The sequence below is a fragment of the Schistocerca nitens genome, chromosome 2 (assembly GCF_023898315.1).
Source record: "Schistocerca nitens isolate TAMUIC-IGC-003100 chromosome 2, iqSchNite1.1, whole genome shotgun sequence".
NCBI lineage: Eukaryota > Metazoa > Arthropoda > Insecta > Orthoptera > Acrididae > Schistocerca > Schistocerca nitens.
Window position 1 is genome coordinate 987,091,288 of NC_064615.1, and position 7,200 is coordinate 987,098,487.

The window sequence follows — 7,200 nt, forward strand, 5'->3', positions numbered from 1 at the left end:
GTTTAGACAGTGTTGTGATAAAATGGATTTAGCCGAGCTGTCTAAGACGCTGCAGTCATGGACTGTGCGGCTGGTCCCGGCGGAGGTTCGAGTCCTCCCTCGGGCATGGGTGTGTGTGTTTGTCCTTAGGATAATTTAGGTTAAGTAGTGTGTAAGCTTAGGGACTGATGACCTTAGCAGTTAAGTCCCATAAGATTTCACACACATCTGAACATTTTTTGATAAAATGGAAACTGCGTGTGAAGCTCTTGTTGAATGATTTTTTACATCTTCGTAAAGGCCTTACGCCAACGGCCTTGCCTCAGTGGTAACACCGGTTCCCGTCAGATCATCAAAGTTAAGCGCTGTCGGGCTGGGCTAGAACTTGGATGGGTGACCATCCGGTCTGCCGAGCGCTGTTGGCAAGCGGGGTGCACTCAGCCCTTGTGAGGCAAACTGAGGAGCTACTTGAATGAGAAGTGGTGGCTCCGCTCTCGGACACTGACATACGGCCGGGAGAGTGGTGTGCTGACGACATGCGCCTCCATATCGGCATCCAGTGACGCCTGTGGGCTGAGGCTGACACGGCGGCCGGTCGGTACCGTTGGGCCTTCATGGCCTGTTAGGGAGGAGTATTTAGTTTAGTTTTATAAAGGCCTTACACGGTAATATTACCTCGAATCACTGCGCTCAAATTTCAGTTATCAGTCGTCTTCAGAAGAGTTACTTTACGAGCTTTTTGTAACAATTTGGCGTGGTTTTACTTCCGTTAGCGACGAATTTGGAGAAGGTCGACTAGGACAGGTTTTTGTTGCAAGAGAACATATATTCTGTGTGCGTCATGATTGAAGAGGCTCGCCATATGACTTACTGTTACACAGAGTATGATTCTTACACCAACTGTTTGCTGTGTTTAAATTGTGTTCTGTGCTTCGCTTTTCATTACACCGCCACCCCTCCCGCCCCCTCCCTAGTACATATTTTCCTGCAATTCTTGCTTCTCTTCCTTTCCCTACTACCGGGTTCCTGTCTTCCATCGCAATTAAACTTTCGTCTCCGTTGACGTATATAATATATTTTTTATCTCGTTAAATATTCTTTTAATCTCTTCATCTTCAGTAGAACTAGAAACCATATAAATTGGTACTGCTGTTATGGGTGTTGATTTCATGACTACCTTGTCCATGGTGATCATTTACAAAGCTGTCTGTAGTACTTTATCCGCATTCCTATTTTCTTGTTTGTTATTAGACCTACTGCTGTGTTACCCCTCTCTGATTATGCTCACAGTCAAGTACTTACCTCACCACAAAAACCTTGTCCTTCCTGCGTCAGACTTTCACTAATTCGCATTACATCTAAATACAACATATCAACTATTGTTCTGAAGTTGTCTGCCCACACTTCGACAGGTGGATGTATTTTTTTTTTTCCTGCTAACATCATTCTCTTGAGTATTCCCCACCCGGACACACAAACTGAGGGCGTTTTACCCCTGTAATATTTTCCCCAGAAGGATGCTATAATCAGTAAACAATGTAGTAGAGCCGCATGTCGTTGAACGGCTGTAGTTTGTCCTTGTTTTCGGGCGTTCGCAGCAACAACACAGCAAGGTCACATTTTCTAATGATTATAAACTGACGGAAAAACACGTTTACTAACAATTTATTTCATGAGTCAGAGTACATTTTGATGAACATTAGGTCTTCAGCTTACTGCTGAAGGACAATCACTGGGACGTCAATACGACATAATGGGTACCTAACAATATTCCTGCTTTCTTACTCACGACGACGGAAAACAATTTCTTTCTACGTGTTGAATGTTTAGACATATTGCAGTGTATCCACTGTTACCACTGGGTCACAGCCTGTAATTTCCGTTACTCCCTTTCAGCGACTCCACTTCTTCTCTCTTTCTGGGCGCATTTCACTGTTCGTTGTTGCAAAGCAAAGATATTTAAGAGCTTTTCTTGAATTTTAATTCAACACTGCTAATTGTTTATTACGACACTTTTTTCTTAATCACGACCAATATTAATTTCACGTCTATAATACCCTAGCGATAACACACCCAAACCACAGTCCCGCTTAATATACCCTTCCCTGCATGAAACACCGTGTGCTAAACCGTCCATTTTAGAACTCAACTTACACGTTTTATGACGCAATAACGTAACTGTGCAGTATCTCTTGCAGAGAGTATTAATTTTACGATGGGAACTAAAATTACATTGATGTCGAAACAGAACAAAATAGACGCGGTTCTACGTCAATTATTTTGAAACGTATAAAGCTGCTATAAACTAGAGCGAAACTATCATCATCGGAATAATACAAATAAACCAGGGCTTGCTTTAACGATGCTTCATGAGCTAGTATAAAACCATTAAGTTTCAGTCATCCAAATTCACCAACGTCGTCATCAAGTACTCAACGATAAGGTTAAGAACAGAAATTCTTCTAGATGGAGTTCTACCCCAGAAAGATGCGCGGAATACATGGAAAAAAGTGAATTCGTACAACTGCATGTCCATTCTAAATTTCACAATATAGCTAGACAGTTGTAAAATTATATTACTCTATAGTCTCCCACGGCCTGTGTCAGTTTCAATAAAATTCATCTGGGTGTTAGCCCCCTCTTTTATTAATAAATATTACCATTTTTTTAAAATTTGAATCCACTTGGGACCTGGAAGTTCTCATATACCGCACTTATTTCAATTCCTGAAAGAAAGAACAGCCATCAGCTGCCACTTTGTCAGTGTGATTTGAACTCTTAACGTGTCCAAGAGAGACTACGCCAAATAACGGCTGAAATGTGTTTAACTTTATCGGCTGCACTGAAGTTGGTCATTCAGTGACCGAAATGTAGGTCTGTTACATTAAATAAAAGTTACGACTGATTGCTGTACTTTGTTTCACCAATTACAATAGGTAGAAAACAGACGTTCCGACTGCAAGCGCCTTGGAATATCTGAGATGCTCTGGTTTCCCGCCGAAACAAACTCAATGACAGCTCACTGCATGGAATGCACCTCCTTAGCAGACACCATTTTGAAGGCTACATATGGCGTATGCAAGTACACTACTGTCCATTAAAATTGCTACACCACGAAGATGACGTGTTACAGGCGCGGAATTTAACCGACAGGAAGACGATGCTCTGATATGCAAATGATTAGCTTTTCAGAGCATTCACACAAGGTTGGCGCCGGTGGCGACACCTACAACGTGCCGACATGAGGAAAGTTTCCAACCGATTTCTCATACACAAACAGCAGTTGACCGGCCTTGCCTGGTGAAACGTTGTTGGGATGCCTCGTCCAAAGACGAGAAATGCGTACCATCACGTTTCCGACTTTGATAAAGGTCGGATTGTAGCCTATCGCGATTACTAATTATCGTATCGCGACATTTCTGCTCGCGTTGCTCGAGATCCAATGACTGTTAGCAGAATGTGGAATCGGTGGGTTCAGGAGGGTAATACGGAACGCCGTGCTGGATCCCAACGATCTCGTATCACTAGCAGTCGAGATGACAGGCATCTTATCCGCATGGCTGTAACGGATCGTGCAGGCACGTCTCGATCCTGAGTCAACAGATGGGGACGTTTCCAAGACAACAACCATCTGCACGAACAGTTCGACGACGTTTATAGCAGCATGGACTATCAGCTTGAAGATCATGGCTGCGGTTACCCTTGACGTTGCATCACAGATAGGAGCGCCTGTGATGGTGTACTCAACGACGAACCTGGGTGCACGAATGGCAAAAAGTCATTTTTTCGGATGAGTCCAGGTTCTGTTTACAGCATCATGATGGTCGCATCCGTGTTTCGCGACAGCGCGGTGAACGCACTTTGGAAGCGTGTATTCGCCATCGCCATACTGGCGTGATGGTATAGGGTGTCATTGGTTACACGTCTCGGTCACTTCTTGTTCGCATTGACGGCACTTTGAACAGTGGACGTTACATTTCAGATGTGTTACGACCCGTGGCTCTACCCTTCATTCGATCCCTGCGAAACCCTACAGTTCAGCAGGATAATGCACGACCGCATGTTGCAGGTCCTGTACGGGCCTTTCTGGATACAGAAAATGTTCGACTGCTGCCCTGCCCAGCACATTCTCCAGTTCTCTCACCAATTGAAAACGTCTGGTGAATGGTGGCCGAGCAACTGGCTCGTCACAATACGCCAGTCACTGGTCTTGATGAACTGTGGTATCGTGTTGAAGCTGCATGGGCAGCTGTATCTGTTCACGCCATCCAAGCTCTGTTTGACTCAATGGCCAGGCGTATCATGGCCGTTATTACGGCCAGAGGTGGTTGTTCTGGGAACTGATATCTCAGGATCTATGCACTCAAGTTGCGTGAAAATGTAATCACATGTCAGTTCTAGTATAATATATTTGTCCAATGAATACCCGTTTATCATCTGCATTTCTTCTCGGTGTAGCAGTTTTAATGGCCAGTAGTGTATTTCCAGACGTGGTAAAAAAACTGTCTATGCATATATATCATGAAATAAATTTACCTTAAAATATGTATCATTCAGTGTAATGACGAAAGGACAAGTTGCTGTCAGTCAGACTGGCACTGCTAGATGTACACGACCGTATGAATTTCCTCCGCCCTTTTTTTCTCCGGACAGGTGAGACGCATCGGGCATAACGCAGCCGCCTTATCCCATAAAGAACCCGGCCTGGAGGATGAATAGCGGCTATGAAGGTGCGCTGCAAAGGGGGTGCGTCTGGGGCAATCCAACAAGCCCGGACCTGCTACTTTGTCTGCAGTCGCCGCGTATGAATCACGTCCCAAGACGTGAGGAATGTTTCTCGCACTACATCCGTGTCCCTTCGCAATATACATGGTGATACAAAAAGGTACGGCCAAACTTTCAGGAAACATTCCTCACACACAAACAAAGAAAATATGTTATGTGGACATGTGTCCGGAAACGCTTAATTTCCATGTTAGAGCTCATTTTATTACTTCTCTTCAAATCACATTAATCATAGAATGGAAACACACAGCAACAGAACGTACCAGCGTGACTTCAAACACTTTGTTACAGGAAATGTTCAAAATGTCCTCCGTTAGAGAGGATACATGCATCCACCCTCCGTCGCATGGAATCCCTGATGCGCTGATGCAGCCCTGGAGAATGGCGTACTGTATCACAGCCGTCCACAATACGACCACGAAGAGTCTCTACATTTGGTACCGGGGTTGCGTAGACAAGAGCTTTCAAATTCCCCCATATATGAAAGTCAAGAGGGTTGAGATCAGGAGAGCGTGGAGGCCATGGAATTCGTCCGCCTCCACCAATCCATCGGTCACCGAATCTGTTGTTGAGAAGCGTACGAACACTTCGACTGAAATGTGCAGGAGCTCCATCGTGCATGAACCACATGTTGTGTCGCACTTGTAAAGGCACATGTTCTAGCAGCACAGGTAGAGTATCCCGTATGAAATCATGGCGGTGAATCGAAGAAGTACAGTACATACAGACGAAACTAAAATGAGCTCTAACATGGAAATAAAGCGTTTCCGGACACATGTCCACATAACATCTTTTCTTTATTTGTGTGTGAGGAATGTTTCCTGAAAGTTTGGCCGTACGTTTTTGTAACACCCTGAATACCTCTGGGTGCGCAACTCATTGATGCGTTGTTCTGACCCTGCACCCACAAAAGGACGAGCTATATGGAAAGTACGCGCGTTACAGCAATTTACCTCTCGCAATTCCGTAACTGATGCGTGTTTCGGGACAAGTACTGTAAGGTGGCAGAATAAATGTAGGTCAATTTCGCACCTTACATAAGAGTTTTATACGTTGTAACAGGAAGGTGAATATGACACCTGACTTACTTCGGCAGTAATGAGCAGATTTGCTTATGAGTATGTAATGCAAAAGGGATAACACTTTATCGATGGTATTAACACACCACTCCTATATAATGTATGTCAATTAGCAGAAGGTGAAACAAGGAGCGAGAGGAAACGTTTTGTGTGGAAGCCAGTGCAGGAGGACGCAGAGGCTACACGCCGGGAGGCACTACTGGGAGCTCTTGAGGAGGAGGGGGGGGGGGGGGCTGGCCTGTGTGGCCGTGCGGTTCTAGGCGCTACAGTCTGCAACCGAGCGACCGCTACGGTCGCAGCTTCGAATCCTGCCTCGGGCATGGATGTGTGTGATGTCCTTACGTTAGTTAGGTTTAAGTAGTTCTACGTTCTAGGGGGCTGATGACCTCAGATGTTAAGTCCCATAGTGCTCAGAGCCATTTGAACCATTTTTTTGATCTTAAGGGGGCATCCCGTGGTGGGAATCAGCGACCGGACAGGTGACCCATACCGCAGAGCGAGTAACGGGGCACCAAAAGTAGGGCAGAAAGAAGCTTTAGAAAACTGTGTTTCGGAATTCCAAATGGATACGAACAAAACCAGTGACGTGGTTGATCACGTGAACAGCGAATGGTACACAAGTGAGTGGGCACGAAATGTCCGATTGGCAGAATCAAACTAGGGAAGAGTAAAGTGCCAAGATTTCGATGCAGTTGAATGGTAGGGTGGAGAGTGTTTGTACAAAATAAGAGGAACGCTCCTATTGGTCGAAAAAACCCCTGACGTGGAGAACGAAAGAACCCAGGTGAGGAGAGAGTTCGGTTACGAGAAAGACGAGAGCAAAATTTTCATGGACTCTTCTCTGAACTGGCGTCAAAGAGCATAATATGCACGCTGTTCCAACCATGCACGTGCATATCGTCATATTCCAAGACTAGGGATGAGTGCGTGTTTCCTCGCATCGTGAGAAACGTAGTGAGAATTTCTGCTGAAATATCTCAGCAAAGGCTAATTAGATTTTATAGGAATTTCAGTGGGCGAGAGCGCAATGCAGACGACAGACACACAGAGGCGTAAACTCGTTGGTGCACCAGCTTGCGTCCACTGTAAACTCGAGCGACCTTGGCTAATCTTTTGCTCAACTTGTCACAAAACTAACCATCCTCTGTGGACTTGATTGTCATCCTAAATAGTAACGATCTTTGAACCAGAATCGGATGATTTATCGTGGTACTGGCCAACATCATGATGCACTCGTAAGAATAATTTTGTAAAGAAACTTCTAGTTAAAATTTACCATTTATGTTTTTAGGATTATTTCACTTTCTGAGGACGAGATGTTTTCGTTTGACAACTGTCGTAACATTGTCACATTGTG

The 7,200-nt window shown here is 44.8% G+C and overlaps 1 pseudogene; it reads left to right on the forward strand.

Annotated features, from left to right (window-relative positions):
• Positions 1-286: 286 nt before the first annotated feature.
• LOC126238433 (5S ribosomal RNA) lies at positions 287-404 on the forward strand (annotated as a pseudogene).
• Positions 405-7,200: the final 6,796 nt, after the last annotated feature.